General features: G+C 48.9%; 1 protein-coding gene across 3 annotated transcripts in view; it reads right to left on the bottom strand.

Annotated features, from left to right (window-relative positions):
- The window catches only part of GJC2 (gap junction protein gamma 2), a 66,905-nt gene that overhangs the window by 39,345 nt on the left and 9,152 nt on the right, over nucleotides 1-18,408 (bottom strand). The window contains exon 1 of one of the 3 annotated variants that reach the window (XM_080974204.1): nucleotides 4,403-5,045. The exons of the other annotated variants lie outside the window; for them this stretch is intronic. The gene's annotated coding sequence lies outside the window, so the exon portion shown is untranslated. Of the gene's footprint in view, nucleotides 1-4,402; nucleotides 5,046-18,408 lie in introns of those variants that run through there. 3 annotated transcript variants of the gene reach the window in all.

Genomic DNA, 18,408 nt, shown 5'->3' with positions numbered 1-18,408 from the left:
GGGCAGGGGCTTGAACCTGAAGGGCCCGCACCTCAGGAGCAGACACCAGCTGAATCTGCTCTGGCTCCGGAGGTGATTGGGGACCCATTGCCTGCAGGTGCTCCTCTCTCAGCCCTGTCAGGGGAAGGTGAGGTTGCCTCTGGGTCCAGTATCCCTCCAGCCTCTCCGGAGCTGCAGAGGCTCAGGGCAGAGAGGCGGAGGGAAATAAGTTCCCGCAGGAGGAGTGCTCGCCTCCAGGCCAGGAGAGGCGAGTCACCTGTGGGCCGGGACCACCCTATGCCTCAAAGGTCAGCCAGCACAGTCACAGGTTGCGGGAGCAACATCGTTGGTAACCTGTTCCTGCCAGCACCCTGTCCTGCTCTTCCAGAGTTCCTGACCATGCCCGGCTCCTTGCCTTGGACCCCGCTTCGCCCTTGATGGACAGCCTCCATACCCTTGACTTGGACCGGACTCAGACCACACCGCACGGCACCCCCCCCGGGACCAGCACAGTAGTGGTTAGATCAGGATGGGGTAGGGGACTGGTGGGCCAGATTACTACATCCCCCCACCCACTGTGGGGCTGTCCATTTGTCAATCATGTGGTGTCACAATGAAATCAGGTGATCCTTCTTGCCCACTGAGGTCCTCAGGTGCCCCCTTCAAGGTGCTAGATTGCCCAGAACTCTCCATGAGGCTTTGCAGGCCCGGCCGATCAGCTGAGCCTGCAAACCCCCTTTTGGCTGAACCAGGCTTTCACCTGCCCCACACCTGATGTTCAGTGTGGCATCAGGTGTAGGACAGGTGGGGTGAGGCTTCATGGTCCAAGCGGTTTAACATGTTGGACCAGGGCCTGGAGGATCAGGGTGCAAACTCCCACTTAGCCATGAAGCTCATTGGGTGACCTTGGCCCAGTCACCAACACTCAACAGAGCCTACCTCATATGGCTGCTGTGAGGATGTCGTGGAGAGAGGAAGAACAGTGTGTGCAATTTTGAGCTCCTTGGAGGCAAGATAAATATTCATTTTTATGAATGAATGAATGAATGAATGGGTCCCAGGTAGCAGGACTGAGAAGGACTCCTGCCAGAGATAATTAGAATTGTAGACCTGGAAGGGACCACAAGGGTCATCTAATCCAATCCCCTGAAATGCAGGAATATTTCGCCCAACGTGGGGCTCAAACCCGTAACCCTGAAATTAAGAGTCTCATTGATGTATTTCTATCAAGAAAGGCTTGTTAGAGCCATGTGGCTAAGCTGGAGCCATCAGTGTAGCCTCTTCATAGGCTGAGTTCATCAGGTATACCAGGAAAGAACACTAGGCCTGTTTACCTAGTTCCTCCCAAGGTGAGCTAAGCCTGGCAGGGCAGCTTACTCTGTGGTCTTAACTCCTCTGTGCCTTAATCAACTTAAGCATGTTGGTTACATGAGGCTGGTTATCCCACAATCTGGGTTTTGTGGGTGCCTCCAGCCAGCCCCTGTGTGCATTTAAATAAAGGTAAAGGGACCCCTGACCGTTAGGTCCAGTCGCGGACGACTCTGGGGTTGCGGCGCTCATCTCGCTTTAGTGGCCGAGGGAGTCGGCGTACAGCTTCATGTGGCCAGCATGACTAAGCCGCTTCTGGCAAACCAGAGCAGCGCACGGAAACGCCGTTTACCTTCCCACCAGAGCAGTACCTATTTATCTACTTGCACTTTGACGTGCTTTCGAACTGCTAGATGGGCAGCATTTAAATACACATGCATTAAAGGGCTCTTGAAAGTGATGAGAAAATGCTCTGAAAAGTCTGGAAATGAATGAATTAGTAATGAGAAGACATGAAAACATGCCGCAAGCAAGTCAGGACAAATGCAGGACAAATTGTCATATATAAACTACCCCCTAAATGAATCAGAACAAGAGTTTGGGTAAGACTGTGCCACAGTCTACCCTCCTTGTAAGCTTCTTGCAAGAAAATTAGGACAAACACTCAGGAAACGGGTCGTCTGGAACAACCCTCTGTCTCTTGAAACTAGGAAAGTCTAGCTCCAGGGGAGTTATACAGTGGTACCTCGGGTTAAGTACTTAATTCGTTCCAGAGGTCCATTCTTAACCTGAAACTGTTCTTAACCTGAAGCACCACTTTAGCTAATGGGGCCTCCTGCTGCCGCCGCTGCATGATTTCTGTTCTCATCCTGAAGCAAAGTTCTTAACCTGAGGTACTATTTCTGGGTTAGCAGAGTGTGTAACCTGAAGCGTATGTAACCCGAGGTAACACTGTACTGGGATGTGGGGAACTGGAACAGGCTAAGCAACAGGAGTGTGAATGGAAGGGAAGGAGGAAGAAGAAGAAGAAGACGACTTTGGATTTGATATCCCGCTTTATCACTACCCTAAGGAGTCTCAAAGTGGCTAACATTCTCCTTTCCCTTCCTCCCCCACAACAAACACTCTGTGAGGTGAGCGGGGCTGAGAGACTTCAGAGAAGTGTGACTGGCCCAAGGTCACCCAGCAGCTGCATGTGGAGGAGTGGAGACGCGAACCCGGTTCACCAGATTACGAGTCTATCGCTCTTAACCACTACACCACTTCTCCCCAGGTCCAATCTTCAGTACCTCCTGGAAGGACTGGGAGCGACGCCTGCCTGACACCCTCAAGGGCTGCTGCTGGTCAGTGTCAACAATACTGAACTACATGGACCAATGGTCTGACTCTGAAAATGGCACTTTCCAGTGTGCCCCTTGTTAGGGGTTGAAGCAGAGAGCCAGTTCTTGCCAATGACCCTTGTCCTCCCCTTACAAAACCCTCAGCACGAGTCGCTGAATGAAGCCAGCATCCCTTTCCACGGCCATCAGAGCACACGCCTGCATCCTGCAACCCCTCCTTCGGGCAATCTCAGCCCGTGCTGCAAATATTTGCTTTGGCTCCCCTTGGCGGAGCTCCCTCCTCATCAGGAGCTACAACAATGCGGATCACTGGGTATTTAAAAATAATAATCATTATCATTATTATAATGGGGAAATGCCTCTCTCCACATTCCTCAGGTCGGAGTCTCCTCCCGGGCCAAAGCTTTGCCTGGTTTTATACACGCGTGAATACGGAAGTGGTTTCGTTACAGGGCGGCCCATCCAACCATCTGGAACAGATATCCCTCCAACAACAGGACCTGCTTCCCACTGGATTGCCAAGTTGGGAAGCCAAAAATCCTAGAAAGAGGAATAAAAAAATAACTGGAAGAATAAAGGGGTTCTTCTTTTATTGCTTCATGTTTCGCTCATGATTATGCGCAGGAACATAGTCCTGCTATTAGGCTGACTGAGATGGTGCTGCGGGTTGAACTTGGCACCGTCTGCATTCAAGGGAAGTGCTACCATATTTTCTGGCATATAAGACTGGGCGTATAAGACGACCCCCCAACTTTTCCAGTTAAAATATAGAGTTTGGGATATACTCGCCGTATAAGACTACCCCTCTTCCAACGCACACCAAATAAAAATTTAAAAAACCAGTCTCCGGTCTGGCTCGGAAATCCGCTCCACTTCCCAGTGGCCGGGGGCTGCTAGGGCCAATTTTCAAGCGTATTTCTGCTTCATCTAGAGAGCTCGGTGTCCTCTGATTTAATTTGCTGTCGTTTTATCCTTTGGTGGGGAGTTGCTGCAGGAGTTGCTGCTGTAGCTGGCATATAAGACGACCCCCGACTTTTGAGAAGATTTTCCTGGGTTAAAAAGTAGTCAAATACAGTAATTCACTGAGATTTGGCCCTTCCCCTAATAGGAACATAGGTAAAGGTAAAGGGACCCCTGACCATTAGGTCCAGTTGTGACTGACTCTGGGGTTGTGATGCTCATCTCGCTTTATTGGCTGAGGGAGGCGGCGTACAGCTTCCGGGTCATATGGCCAGCATGACTAAGGAGCTTCTGGCAAACCAGAGCAGCGCACAGAAATGCTGTTTACCTTCCAGCCGGAGTGGTACCTATTTATCTACTTGCACTTTGACGTGCTTTTGAACTGCTAGGTTGGCAGGAGCAGGGACAGAGCAACGGGAGCTCACCCCATCGTGGGGATTCGAACCACCGACCTTCTGATCGGCAAGTCCTAGGCTCTGTGGTTTAACCCACAGCGCCACTGTAGGTTATAGAGCCTATTAAAAGTAAAAAATGCCATCCTGAGTGCTTATTGCAAACTAACTAGGGCTACTGTCAAAATGTTGGAACAAATGCTCAGACACGCTTCTATGAAGGAAAATTACAAGTTAAGCAGCAAACGTTTTGAACTGTGCGCTTGGACTTCTTTTAAAGATTGATGTAAGACTTTTTCTATCTGAAATGACCCTCCAAATTATAATAATAATAAAAGGAACAAGGAAAACAGATGTCTCCGCTGCTCAGTGCTAGACACTCCCCCCTCCTCCCGTATTTAACAAATCTGAATAGTCACTTACTCGGAGTTGCCAAAACTTCTGTCTCTTGCGGTTTCCATTTGACAAACGGTCTTTCAGCAGCATCTGGGCTGCAGCGCAGTCAGTGGCACACGCAGGACAGCGGATGGCAAATATATATTTGAGAACCTAGCAACGCTCCACCGCTAAGGCAAGAACGACCCCTCAAAAGAAAACAGAGTTCAGTCCCCCACGTGTCCCCAATTACCGGGACCTAACCACAGCTGGAACATCCACCTCATCGGCTCAGCTCCTCTTTCTGTTTTCGGCTTGGCATCAGGCAGGCACATCTGGAATCCTTAAGCTCCAAAGCCAGATCCTCTGACCAGGGGCGGATGGTGGTAATTTCACAGATGTTTATATTAGGCAATCCCCAATCCATGTTAACAGCATCTGGAAACATGGCAGAGAACGAGTTCTCCTTCTGAGAAAACCTTCCCACCAGGATCCAAGGCCATAGATCATCTCTGCAGCTCTGGAGAGAGCAAGGCAGGCATCAAATTGTAGCTGAGCAACCGGAGGAAAGTTTGCAGAACGCTCTGCTTTGTTCTGGGGTGGCTAGCAAATTTCAGCTGCCACACATGCTCCTATTCTTCCTCTTCTTCCTCCATCCCTTTGCTAAGAAAATAGTTTATGCCCTCTGCTCCATGGTCAGATTGTTCAGGGACCTTTGGCCACAGCCCATCAGTGTCAAGGGAGTCTTTATCTGAACTCCACAATTGGCCCATTGAAAGCGTAATCTCTGGAGGCCGTGTGCTTTGGAGAGTCTGCAGCCTGTGCAAAACTGATACATCACTGGAGGTGGTGTGTGTGTGTGTGTGTGTGTGTGCATAAAGACAGTCATCTTCCTCTCTGTGGTGCAGGGATGCGCAGAGGAACGAGCTGCAACTGCTGAATGTACCCATTGTCTTTTTGACCACAAACCCTGAGCTTTAACCCCAGAGTCGCCATTTGATGCTCACGTACGCGCAGAATCTGGGAATCAGGGCAGGGCATGCCCCACACAAACTTATTAACTTATGGGATACGCCACACACAATGCTCAGTTAACGTAAGGAATGTCTTGCTGCAAGACGGCCCAACACTCACCAGCTAACTAGATTCCATGTTTAAAAGAAAAATAAAATTAAAATAAAAGGTTGAGACAAATTTGAAGGAGGTGTATCAATAGCTATTGATTGCAATAGGTATGTCGAACCATGTTCAGAAGCAGCAAACCTCCGAACACCAGGCGATGGTGCAGAATAAACAACAGTAGGGTGTGGATTAAAGAACAGTCTTTGTGTTCTTCCCCTGTGTGTGATACAACTGCGCACGATCCTGCAAAACTGTTCTTTCTTACAACTCTGGGGCGCAGAATATGAGAAGGTAAGACACTAACTTTCTAAACCACACGGCGAGGGAAAAGGCTGAAAATGTGCCGGCAAGTTTTTCTTGATAAGGTTCCGAGGATCTTCAGCCAGGGAAACTTTAAGCAGGTCCCATTTGCCCTATTCCGAGCCACCGTGGTAAACTTGTCAACGTAGAAAGTCTCACCAGCTCACTGTTGTACTTCAGCGACACTACTGCAAACAGCCAGAGGGTGGCACTGTGTTCAGGGACAGGCAGGACTCTGAGGAGTGTGGACCGGGGGAAAGGAGGCTGGAGTCTGATTTGGGAGAGGGGGAGCAGTGGTTTCTGGGGACCTGTACCAGCCAGGAGGCAAGAATCAGGAGGCAGGGGAAGCTCCAGAGCTGGAGGAAGAGGCAGGACAGGCTAGCGATGGGCCAGGTGCTTTCCTCCACTTCCTTGCACCACTGTCTTCCAGAACCAGGAAAGAAGTGAAGTGGGAGGAGCAGAGGAAGCTTCCGTTCAGGCATAGTCTCTGGCTATGTCAGGGGAAGGTACATAAACTGGTGGAGGGGGAGTGGTCCTCAGTTGCTGCAATTGCTCCATAGAGAAGAAGAAGAGGAGTTTGGATTTGATATCCCACTTTATCACTACCCGAAGGAGTCTCAAAGCGGCTAAAATTCTCCTTTCCCTTCCTCCCCCACAAAAAACACTCTGTGAGGTGAGTGGGGCTGAGAGACTTCAGAGAAGTGTGACTAGCCCAAGGTCACCCAGCAGCTGCATGCGGAGGAGCGGGGAAGCGAACCCGGTTCACCAGATTATAATCTACCGCTCTTAACCACTACACCACAGCTGCCTAGATGCTAGATAGGTGTGAGTATCTTTGGCAATGAGTATTTTTCACTCCATAAGACGCACCTGACCATAAGATGCACCTAGTTTTTAGAGGAAAACAAGAAAAAAAAAATTCTGAACGAAACAGTGGATATATGATTTTTGTGGTGCAGGCTGTAGCCATGGACATGCTATGTGATCAGATGGTGAATTTGGGGTGACCCACTGCAAAAATCCTGAGGATCCATGGGCTTTCCCCTCTCCCGTCCCAGGCAGCCTCCTTTATCTCTAGCGTCCCTTATCTCCCTCCCCGATCGCTTGCCGATCAGCTGCTTCCTTTGAACACCCCCTTTCAAAAAACAAAAAACAAAAAGCATGATCTGCTTTTTGCCCCTGGGCAATTTGGCTCCAGGGACCACGCATTCGCTCCATAAGAGGCACAGACATTTCCCCTTACTTTTTAGGAAGAAAAAAGTGTGTCTTATGGAGCGAAAAATACGGTAACTGTCTGCTCTTTCCTTGGCTGAGAAGCTCCCAGGATTCACTGCAGCTACTAGCTCAGTAGAAGTCAGCCCCCGCCCCTCCCAGTCTTATAAAGTCACAGTCTCTGGCCTGGCTCATTATGCGCAGAGCATCGTGCACAGAATGAGGTCAATGGACTGCAATGGCCCACCTTGGCTCGAGACTGTGACTCCCATGTTGCATAAGGATCAGATCTGGGAATCCCTAATATGGTTACCAGATTTTTTTCAATGAATCCAGGGACACTTTTTTTTATTTTTGAAGCTGAGTAGCAACAGGGAGTCAGTAGTGGGGATGGTGAGGCAAAAGACCCTGGGCCCAAGCACACATGCACAGTGTATAAAGGTGCAAAGTCCTTCTTTCGCACCCTGTGAAACATAAATGCACAGAGGTTTTTTTAAAACAGCAACGGCGCGCCACCCACCCGTGACTCCCGAGCCTCCCCTGATATCCTCCCTCCTCACCCCTTTGTTTTGACTGACAGGGGGAGGCTCAGGAGTCGCGGACGGGCAGCTGTTGCCCAGTTTTTTTAAAACTCTGTGCATTTATGTTTCACAGGGTGCGAAAGAAGGGCTTTGCACCTTGCCTGGCAGAGAAACTGCGCGCCTTGCGCCCCTCCTGGGCAACAGCCACCCACTTGCGACTCCCGAGCCTCCCACAATCTGTCAAAACAAAGGGGGAAGGGGGCAGGAGATCTGTACCACCAGACGTCCCTGGTTCCCCTTTGGCAGTGGCGGCGGGAGCGAGCAGTTCCTGAAGCCAGCCAGAGCCAACTGCACTACCAGGCTGGCTCCGGGCTGCTGAGGCTGAGGCTGAGGCTGCCGCTGCCATGTTTCCCGGGGACAGATTTGCAAATTTGGGGACATTCCGGGGATGGAATTTGTCCGGGGACAGATTTGCAAATCCGGGGACTGTCCCCAGGTACCAGGGACGTTTGGTAACCCTACTATAGAAGAGTGGTGGCGGGGCCAGGGGCCAGAGTGGGTGGAGCAGCAAAGTAAATTTGGCCTTCGTACACAAGGGGCACGGGTGGCGCTGTGGTCTAAACCACAGAGCCTAGAGCTTGCCGATCAGAAGGTCGGTGGTTCGAATCCCCGCGACAGGGTGAGCTCCCATTGCTTGGTCCCTGCTCCTGCCAACCTAGCAGTTGAAAAGCATGTCCAAGTGCAAGTAGATAAATAGGCTTAGTCCCGCTGGCCACATGACCCGGAAGCTGTACGCCGGCTCCCTCGGCCAGTAAAGCGAGATGAGCGCCGCAACCCCGGAGTCGGCCACGACTGGACCTAATAGTCAGGGTGTTAGGATATTTCCGTTCCACCTTAAAAGGGAGCAGGCTTTGTGAGTAACAGAGTCTGCGCATGTCCTGTTCACAGGATGTTTATGCTTGCTGTTTCCTTTCGATTTCAGTCGGGCAGAGACGCTGACGCAGAACGCTCATGTTTTTCTTTGTTCTGTTCAACGCTAAATAAAGTCTGTAAATATGCTCTTCTGCGGTGCAAGCTTTCTGGCTGTGTTTCTGCTGATAAAGGATGTGCACAAGCCTGGAATGTGGCAGTCAATTTCCAAGGCTTCGTGTCGCTAATTGCTGGGTCTGCGTGGCTACAGAGATCGATGGACGTCCGGCAGCCGGCTTGGGGCTCAGATGGACGCTATCTCCCTGGCAGTATCCCAACAACAAGGTTTCGGGCCCAGATTCACAGCACCTACAGGAGAGTAAAGCTGCAACAGACTGCGTCTGAGAGGTATGTCAAAAGCGAAAGAGAGGTTTTTCTCTGTTTACCTCGGAAGGAGCTTTTGGAACTCCGGCAGATTAATGGCTCTGGAAGCCAAGCCAGAGAGTTCGTGATTAATGAGCTGCCAAGATAAGAAGTCTTTGAAGGCATAAAGAGACTCCCGGCTCAAAGGAAAAGCTGAAATGGAGTTTTTCCAAGCTTCACAGGCCATTCACTGCCCTAAGTTACATGGGCAGAATTATGAAACCTGGGCAAAATGGTGTGAATCTTTGCTGCGTCAGTTTGGGGTGTGGCATACCGTTTCTGAGCCCCCCCCCCCAGTTCCTCTGACAGAGAAATGGGAGGCCGAAAATTTGAGGGCGATAGACGTAATCGTCTTGTCCGTCTCTCTGGAGGAGATAAAGACGCTAGCTGGCAATCTGACTGCACGTGGCATGTGGAATGCTTTGATGAAAGCTCACAAGCCAGTCATCCCAGCCCAGAATTTGACTGCATCGGAGGTCCTAGCTGTTTCCCAGAATGCGAGTGAATGCAGGGATGCTGAGGGCACCGGTTGCAAGCTGCAGGGGGAGCTGACCGTCACGTCATCCCAGGCAGCATTCCAGCCTCCAGGGGGAGCCAAGGAGTCGGCAGCTGAGAGCTCTGTTTCTCGTGGGAACCAAGGTCATCGTCTTTGCAGAGGCCGGAAGGCCAAAGGTAAACAAAGACAGATGCCTGCAGATTGCCAGAAGCAGAGGGAGGGTGAAGAGCCCGCGCCAGGGAAAAACAAAGCGTTGTTTGCTGGCACAGCTTCACCAAAGGCTAAAGGCACGTCTGCTGACCAGAAGCAGGGGGGCAAGCTGCAAAAGCCCACGCCAGTGGAAAGCAAGGCTATATTTGCTGGCACTGCTTCACCAAAGGCTAAAGGCACGTCTGGTGGCCAGGAGCAGCAGGGGGGCAAGCTGCAAAAGCCCACGCCGAAGGAAAACAAGGGTTTGCTTGCTGTAAAGACTGCTCCAACAGCCAAAGGCAGATTTATTGTCGATTCAGGTGCGACCCGCCACGTTTCGAAGGACCGCCATCTCTTTATCTCCTTCAAGCCTCAGGAAGGTGAGATCCACCTGGCTGACGGAAGGACGTTGCAAATCGCAGGAGAAGGGACTGTGAAACTTGCAAGTTTGCACACAACCATCAGCGGTGTACTTTATGTTCCAGGCGCTGCAAGCAATTTGCTAAGTGTCCCACAGCTTACTGGGCGTGGTTTTCAGATTTCCTTCAAGAGGAGCGTCTGTGTCATCAGTAAAGGCAAAGAGGACTATTTGCATGCAAAGTTTATGGATGGTTTGTTCCATATAACTTATGATGACACTGCTGTTGTATCTAATGCTGATTCTTGTTGTGTTGCACAAACTAACCAAGTTCTTCATGCAGGATGCATTCACGATGCGCATCGAAAATTTGGTCATCTCTCTTGGAAGGCACTGGCCAAGATGCCAGAGGTGGTTGAGGGTTTGAACATCAAACCCTGTAAATTTCACATGAAATGTGTATCTTGTGCAGAGAACAAGGTGAAGGTTGCTCCAAAAGGCAAGGAGTCTAGCAGGCAGGCTTCCAAACCCTACCAGCTAGTGCATGCGGACCTGGTTGGTCCACTTACGCCCTCTTTAGGGGGAGCAAGGTACTTCATGGTTCTAATTGATTCTTTTTCCAGGTACATTCATGTGTTTTTGCTCGAACAGAAATCGCAAGCGTTTCCGAAGTTTAAGGCATTCTGTGCTTGGTTGGAGAATGCCCACGGCAAACGTATCGGTTGTTTGTTTACCGATCGAGGCGGGGAGTTCACTTCTCAGCAGTTTGAAGCTTTCCTGACTGAGAAGGGAATCCAGCATGACATGTCAACGCCTAGATCGCCATGGATGAATGGGCTTGCGGAGCGAGCAAATCAGACATTGCTGCAAGGAATGAAAACCTTGTTGCATGATGCCAATCTCCCTGATAAGTTTTGGGGGGAAGCTTTGGGGAATTTGGTTTACACCTTTAACCGCAGATTGTCATCACCCATTGGCTGTACCCCCTATGAGAAGATGTTTGGCAAGAAACCCAACACCAAACACATGAGAATCTTTGGTTCTGACATGTGGGTACACTCCCCACAAACCAACAAGCTTGGGAAGCGTGGGGCACATGGTTTGTTCATGGGGTACGAAAAAGGTGCATACAGGGTATGGATGACTAACTCTAAGTCCATTAAGTTCACAAGGAGTGTTGAGTACAATCCTAAGTGGGGGGAAAATGTGGGAATTTTCCAGAGTTACCCAGAGGAGGATGAAGGTGATGTCAAGCAAGCAGCTAAAGCTGAGGAAGCTGCTGAGGATGAGGATGATGATGATGAGGATGATGAGGATGATCAGAGTTCGGATTCCAGTTCAGTGGGCGGTGCTGCTGCTGGTGTCAGTGACAGTGATGACACAGCAGACTACCAGAGCGCAAAGGCCTCAGTCAGACCATCTGATGCGTCTGACAATGAACTGGAAGAACCACTGTTCACCATTGGTCAATTTTCTCCTAAGAAGGAGGAGATGAGTCCAGAAGACTTGCGTCTAGTACGTAGGTCTGAAAGGGCGACCAAAGGCAGACCTCCAAAGAGGTATGCTGATGAGTTTGCTAAGACAGCAACTGCTGTTCTTAGTAGCTCAGAGAAGGTGTGGGAACATTCAAGCTTCAAAGAGGTTCAGGAGTTAACCTCTAAAGATGCTGAGCCTTGGCTTAATGCCATGAAGGCTGAAGTTGATTCCTTGAACAGGAACCAAACTTGGGAACTGGTACCGGTAGTCCCAGGAATGAGACTGGTTGGCAGCAAATGGGTCTTCAAGGCCAAAACAGACCAGAATGGCAAGGTAGTCAGACACAAAGCCAGATTGGTTGCCAGAGGTTTTTCACAGGTACCAGGACAGGATTACCACGAGACCTACTCACCCACAGTCAAATATGAGAGCATTCGGCTGATGCTCAAGGTCGCTGCGGAGGAGAAACTGCATGTTTCCCATCATGACATTAATACAGTTTTTTTGTACAGGATTTTGAACGAGGAGCTGTTTATGCTTCCACCTGATGGGATGGAGATACAGAAGGGAATGGTCTGTAAACTGCGGAAATCCTTATATGGTCTCAAGCAGAGTGCCAGGTGTTGGAACACAAAACTCACTGAGACGTTGCTTTCTCTAGGTTTTCACCAGGGCAAAGCTGATCCATGTGTGTTTGTCAAGGAGGAGGGGCAAAACAAACTGTATTGTTTATGTTTTGTTGATGATCTTCTGATGTTTTGGAAGAATCAGGCTTTCTACCAAAGCACCCTAGCTCAGCTGAAGGAGCACTTTGACATGAAGGATCTTGGTGAGGTATCCAACTATCTTTCTCTGCAGGTGGAGAAGGACCAAACAGGTAATTTTCTGGTACACCAAACACAGAAAATTGCTGATGTGTTAACCAGGTTGAATTTGGTTGATGCAAACCCAGCAGACACACCGATGGTGACAGGTTACCAGGTAGACAGTACTGCTGAAGCGTTTTCTGACACAACGCTGTACAGATGCATTCTAGGCAAGCTGAATTTCATTGCCAGATGTTCAAGACCTGACATTGCTGTAAGCTGTAATCTGCTTAGCAGACATGCCAACAATCCTACAGTTCAGGATTGGAAAGCTCTGAAGCGCATAGCCCGCTATTTGAAAGGGACTATGCACTACAGGCTGAGGTTCACCAGTCAGAAGACTGGAGGTCTTGAAATCTTTGCTGATGCAAGTTTTGGAAGTGACACCACGGATGGTACAAGCACTTCTGGAGTATGCTACATGTACAACCACTGCCTGTTTGACTGGTTGTGCAGGAAGCAGACGACAGTGAGCCTAAGTTCCTGTGAAGCAGAACTCAATGCCCTGTCATTTTCACTCATGGATTGTGAATGGTTGATGCAACTGTTTAAGGACATCGGGGTTTCTGTGAAATGTCCTGTACAAGTGTATCAAGACAATAGATCTTGTTTGGCTTTGCTGAACTCCGAGAGTTGCAAGCAAAGAACCAAGTACTTGCAGATTAAGCTACATCGCGCAAGGGAGTGTATTCAGAAAGGACTGATTCGGGTGTCCTACATGGCAGGAAATGAAATTCCTGCTGATCTGTTGTCTAAAGTTGTTAACAAAGAACAACTGAAGGTTTATGTACAAAGGTTGCAATTGGGTTGAACCACAGGTACTACAGGTTACACGGAAAGGGGGAGGATGTTAGGATATTTCCGTTCCACCTTAAAAGGGAGCAGGCTTTGTGAGTAACAGAGTCTGCGCATGTCCTGTTCACAGGATGTTTATGCTTGCTGTTTCCTTTCGATTTCAGTCGGGCAGAGACGCTGACGCAGAACGCTCATGTTTTTCTTTGTTCTGTTCAACGCTAAATAAAGTCTGTAAATATGCTCTTCTGCTCTTCTGCGGTGCAAGCTTTCTGGCTGTGTTTCTGCTGATAAAGGATGTGCACAAGCCTGGAATGTGGCAGTCAATTTCCAAGGCTTCGTGTCGCTAATTGCTGGGTCTGCGTGGCTACAGAGATCGATGGACGTCCGGCAGCCGGCTTGGGGCTCAGATGGACGCTATCTCCCTGGCAGTATCCCAACACAGGGGTCCCTTTACCTTTACACTAGGCTGGTTTCTACATGCAACACGCCTCCCTGGCCTCCATGCTGGCGATTATCATTTCACTGAGATCCCAGTTCTCCTCCAGGAAGCTCGGAGGAGCTTGTGTGCTGCCTCCAGGCAGCATGATATCCAGATGCTTGCCAGGATGAAACCACTTTGCTATAGGAATGTAAGAGCGCCCCTCAGGCCGATGCAGATGTGACAAGCAAAACAGGCGAATACATGGCTGTCCACCTACTTGCAAAGGAAGCTGAAACTTGTCACCCCCTTGAAGAGGACACGGCTTAACGGTTTCTCCCTGCAGAGGGCAGAGGAAATAACTAGGCAGAACAACAAACGGCTCCATTGTCCTACACGGGAAGGACGACGGCAGCCAGAAAAGTAGATCAGAAAAGGGGTCCGCTGAAATTCCTCTCTGGGCAGGAGTCAGATCGGCAGGCGCTCAGAAAGAGGAGTCACCTCCACCGGCCAGACTCCATGCACAGATGCAAGATGACACTGTATGGGAACCTATTGTGGCACAGAGCACAAGAGCATCATTCTACAACTGGGTGTGATCTTTCGAAAGCCACTGAAACATGCTTGACATCTGTACTATACATTTAAAGTACTCCTGCACTGCTTTAGCAGTTGTGGCTTCCCCACAAAACAAGAACCCTGGGAACTTTGGTTTGTTAAGGGCGCTGGGAACTGTAGCTCTGAGAGGCAGTCTCCTAACAACTCACAGCACCCTTAACAAACTACAGTTCCCAGGATTTATTATTTTTTTATTTTTGTAGGAGAGCTGGGACTGTTTAAAGTGGTATGACAGTGCTTTAAATGGATAGTGCAACTCATCCTCATGAACAAAAGCATATATTTGATAAACTGCTTTTGGGTGACCTAAAAGCATTGAAGTCAATTTCAACAACGCCTTGTGTCAGGGGCTTAGCTTCAAATGCAGGAGCTATTCTCTAAGCAGAAACATGAGAGACCCTGTTTTCATTTTTCGTTTTCATTTTAAAAGGGCAGTTTTCAAGTCCTCAAGGTTCTAGGCAAGGTTTTTCTCCGTATTCTTATTATTTTATTTAAACAGATTTCTAATCCGCCTTTCAGGGCACAATGCCCACGCAATGTGGGCTACAGTTTTATTCATTTATTTTGTAAGGGCGTTAGAACAAATTACAATTTTAAAAGCCATCAGTTAAGAGAGAGAGAGAGAGAGAGAGAGAGAGAGACAGCATGGCACATTAATGAAATGCAGGCTGAGGTTAAAAATGCGAGGAGAAAGCTTAAGTATGGATGAGTTCTTTGTAGAGCAAGCCCTTCATTTAGCACAGCGACCTAACAGCTCCTCACAACACCACATTCTCTGACCTCCCTCCTTTGCACGTTTAGGACATGATCCAGCACTTTAAAGCTGCTGTTCAACTCAGTCGAACTCTGGCTTCAGTTAGTGCAAACGAAAACGCCCGATTTAGCTGCTGACTTGAACTCTGGTCTCCCAGGGTCTAGTTGTCCACTCTAACCACAACGTCACATGCACCAATTCAAAACAATTTGCAAACAGTATTGAGATTGTTTAGAACGGCCCTGACACCAACCTGAGCACAAATAAACATAAAAGCACAATAAAAATGATGTTGGGAGGACCTCTGAGAATAAAGAGGGGGCTCTCTTAAGATAAGTCTGCCGTGCAGAGATCCAAGACCCTCCTTAAGTTCCCCCCCATTCGATTTGCTATGACGCACTCCAATTCTGCGCGATTTTGATTCACTGCCATAGTTTCCATTTGAGTCACTTGCAGAATCAGATTTTCCTTTGACCAAGGAATGCTCTGGCAGCTATGCCATTAAGAAAAGAGGAGTGCTCCCCCTAGTGGTGCTTAAAAAGAAGGGTTTTTTTGGGGGGACAGTACTGGCTCAGAACAGGACGTGCGCAGTAATATCTCAAGTGGTGGCCGCACCATTGATATGCATAAGAACAATATGACATTGGCAAAAATCCACAGCAGAGAGTCCTGTGACATCTTATAGACAATATGAGTTGCAGCCCAAAAACGTCAAGGGCACTGCACTGGCTATTTTTATTTTACATTGGTCAGGCTGTCCAACTAATACGGTGTTGTCTACTCTGATAATGCTGAAGATCTCCAAAGGCTGAAGGAGAAAGACCTCTTTCACATCACCTGGTACCTGAGACCCCTTTTCCATAACTGGAGACACCAGGGATTGAACCTGGAACCTTCTGCAGGCGATTGCTCTCCCACTGAACTGAGCAATGGTTTCCAATACGGCCACAGTACGGAGGGGTGTACAAATTTGCTCGTTTTCTCAGTCTCTCCTTTGTACAACCTTCAATTTGGTTTGTTACATTTCTTTATCACTTTGTGGTTTTTTTTTAAAACAAGGGCTCATGAAAACCCATCCATATATCCCCCCCCCCAATATACACAAACTGGTATGCAGTTTTGCCTAACATGCACACTTTTGAAAGCAACCCCCCCCCCAATGTAATGCATTTCTGTATGCAATTTTTCACTAATATATGCAATTTCATGCACACTTTCGCCAAATACACATTTTGTACAAATGTGCCTAATTTCAGCAGGGGAATGGGACCTCGTGGGCAAATTTATTGCAGTGAAAGCTGATGCCGTAATCCATGAAAGGTTATGCTGTAATAAATAAATTTGTTTCCCCCGACCATTGTCCATGCTGGGTGGGAATTTGCACTCCAGGGGTGGTTGGCCCGTAGTCCTCCAGAAAGTTATTGGACTACAACTCTCATCAGCCCCAGGCAGCATGGTCAGGGATGATGGGAACTGTAGTCCAGCAAACTGGTTTTCCTAGGCAGGGACAAAATAAACAAATGCCTTCATCATTGCACCTTTTAACTCCACTTAAAAACTGGTCTGCACACACCTGCACGCTGGCAGATCTGTTGCAAGTCCTACCCTTTTCCAGACCCATCGCCAGTTCAGAGGTGGGGTGGAGTCCTTTGAGGAGCTTAACAGCTTCCAGATGCAACTCTTCTACGTCGAGGCCTCTCAGAACCACTTCAATTCCTCCTCTTCAGCCATCTCGCGGGCAGTCTGTTTGACAGGCTGCCCTGGGCTATCCGTTTCCCTCCTCTCTTGCCATTTTAACAGGGTCGTGAGGAGCCAAATGTTCCTTTCCAGCTGTAAATCAAGGAGATTCTTTCCTTGGCAAACACCGAACGCCTGGGACCTTCTGCATGCAGGTCAGGCTCTGCCACTAAGCTATGGCCTCTCCCCGTATATCACATCTGCACAGTGATCAAGCTATTGAGATGTCACTAGGTAAAGGTAACCATTAGGTCCAGTCGTGGGCGACTCTGGGGTTGCGGCGCTCATCTCGCTTTATTGGCTGAGGGAGCCGGCATACAGCTTCCGGGTCATGTAGCCAGCATGACTAAGCCACTTCTGGCGAACCAGAGCAGCGCACGGAAACACCATTTACCTTCCCGCTAGAGCAGTACCTATTTATCTACTTGCACTTTGACGTGCTTTCGAACTGCTAGGTTGGCAGGAGCAGCGACCGAGCAACGGGAGCTCACCCCGTTGTGGGGATTCGAACCACCGACCTTCTGATCGGCAAGTCCTAGGCTCTGTGGTTTAACCCACAGCGCCACCTGCGTCCCTAGAGGCACAGAAATACTTGCATTTGCACAGCCTTGAGAACACTGCACTGCTGAGTACCTGTGAAACCCCAGAGGTGGGCTGGGTACCAGACACCTGTAAAACGAGCATCATCCCTGCTTTCTTCCTACCTAGTTAAGGGGAAGGGATGCAGCTCAGTGGGTGAGCACCTGCCTTGCATCCAGGAGGTCCCAGGTACAATCCCAGGCTTCTTCAAGGAAGGCTGGGAAAGCCCCCTGCCCTGGATAGCAGCTGCCAGTCAGTGTAAACAATACTGAGCTAGAAGCACTAGTGACCCGGCTCTGAATGAAGCCATTTCTGATGTCCCAATGTACCATCTAAAGCTTGCTATTTTGCCCACAGGGCTGGTACAAAAAGAAATAAGGAAATCTCTTAGAAAATCACATTGATTAAATCCCAATCAACTTCATCGCAGTGTCTAGAGCAGAAAAGAACTACCCATGTGTGGGGTGAAAAATAATAGAATTGGAAGGGGCCACAAGGGTCATCTAGTCCAATCCTCTGCAATGCAGGAATCTATTGCCCAATGTGGGGTTCGAACCCACGACCTTGAGATGAGATCCATGCTTTTCCAACTGAGCTATCCCAGGTCCAGCTGTGTATTATTATTATTATTATTATCATCATCATTATCATTATTCGCCTGCCCTTCAATCTAAGGTCCCGTGGTGGGCTAAAACATTAAAAGACGATGCTAAAAACAGTTTAAAGCAACTTACTATCACAGAAATGCAATGACAAACCTAGACAGCATCTTAAAAAGCAGAGACATCACCTTGCCAACAAAGGTCTGTATAGTTAAAGCTATGGTTTTCCCAGTAGTGATGTATGGAAGTGAGAGCTGGACCATAAAGAAGGCTGATCCCCGGAGAATGGATGCTCTTGAATTCTGGTGCTGGAGGAGACTCTTGAAAGTCCCATGGACTGCAAGAAGATCAAACCTATCGATTCTTAAGGAAATCAGCCCTGAGTGCTCACTGGAAGGACAGATCCTGAAGCTGAGGCTCCAAGACTTTGGCCACCTCACGAGAAGAGAAGACTCCCTGGAAAAGACCCTGATGTTGGGAAAGATTGAGGGCACAAGGAGAAGGCGATGACAAAGGACAAGATGGTTGGACAGTGTTCTTGAAGCTACCAGCATGAGTTTGACCAAACTGCGGGAGACAGTGGAAGACAGGAGTGCCTGGCGTGCTCTGGTCCATGGGGTCACAAAGAGCCAGACACGACTAAACAACTAAACAACAACATCACAGAAATAAGGTGGGT

Source organism: Podarcis pityusensis, assembly GCF_964106645.2.
Source record: "Podarcis pityusensis genome assembly, chromosome: 12".
NCBI lineage: Eukaryota > Metazoa > Chordata > Lepidosauria > Squamata > Lacertidae > Podarcis > Podarcis pityusensis.
The sequence above is the reverse complement of the archived record's forward strand: the minus strand, read 5'-3'. Positions and strand labels throughout refer to the sequence as shown.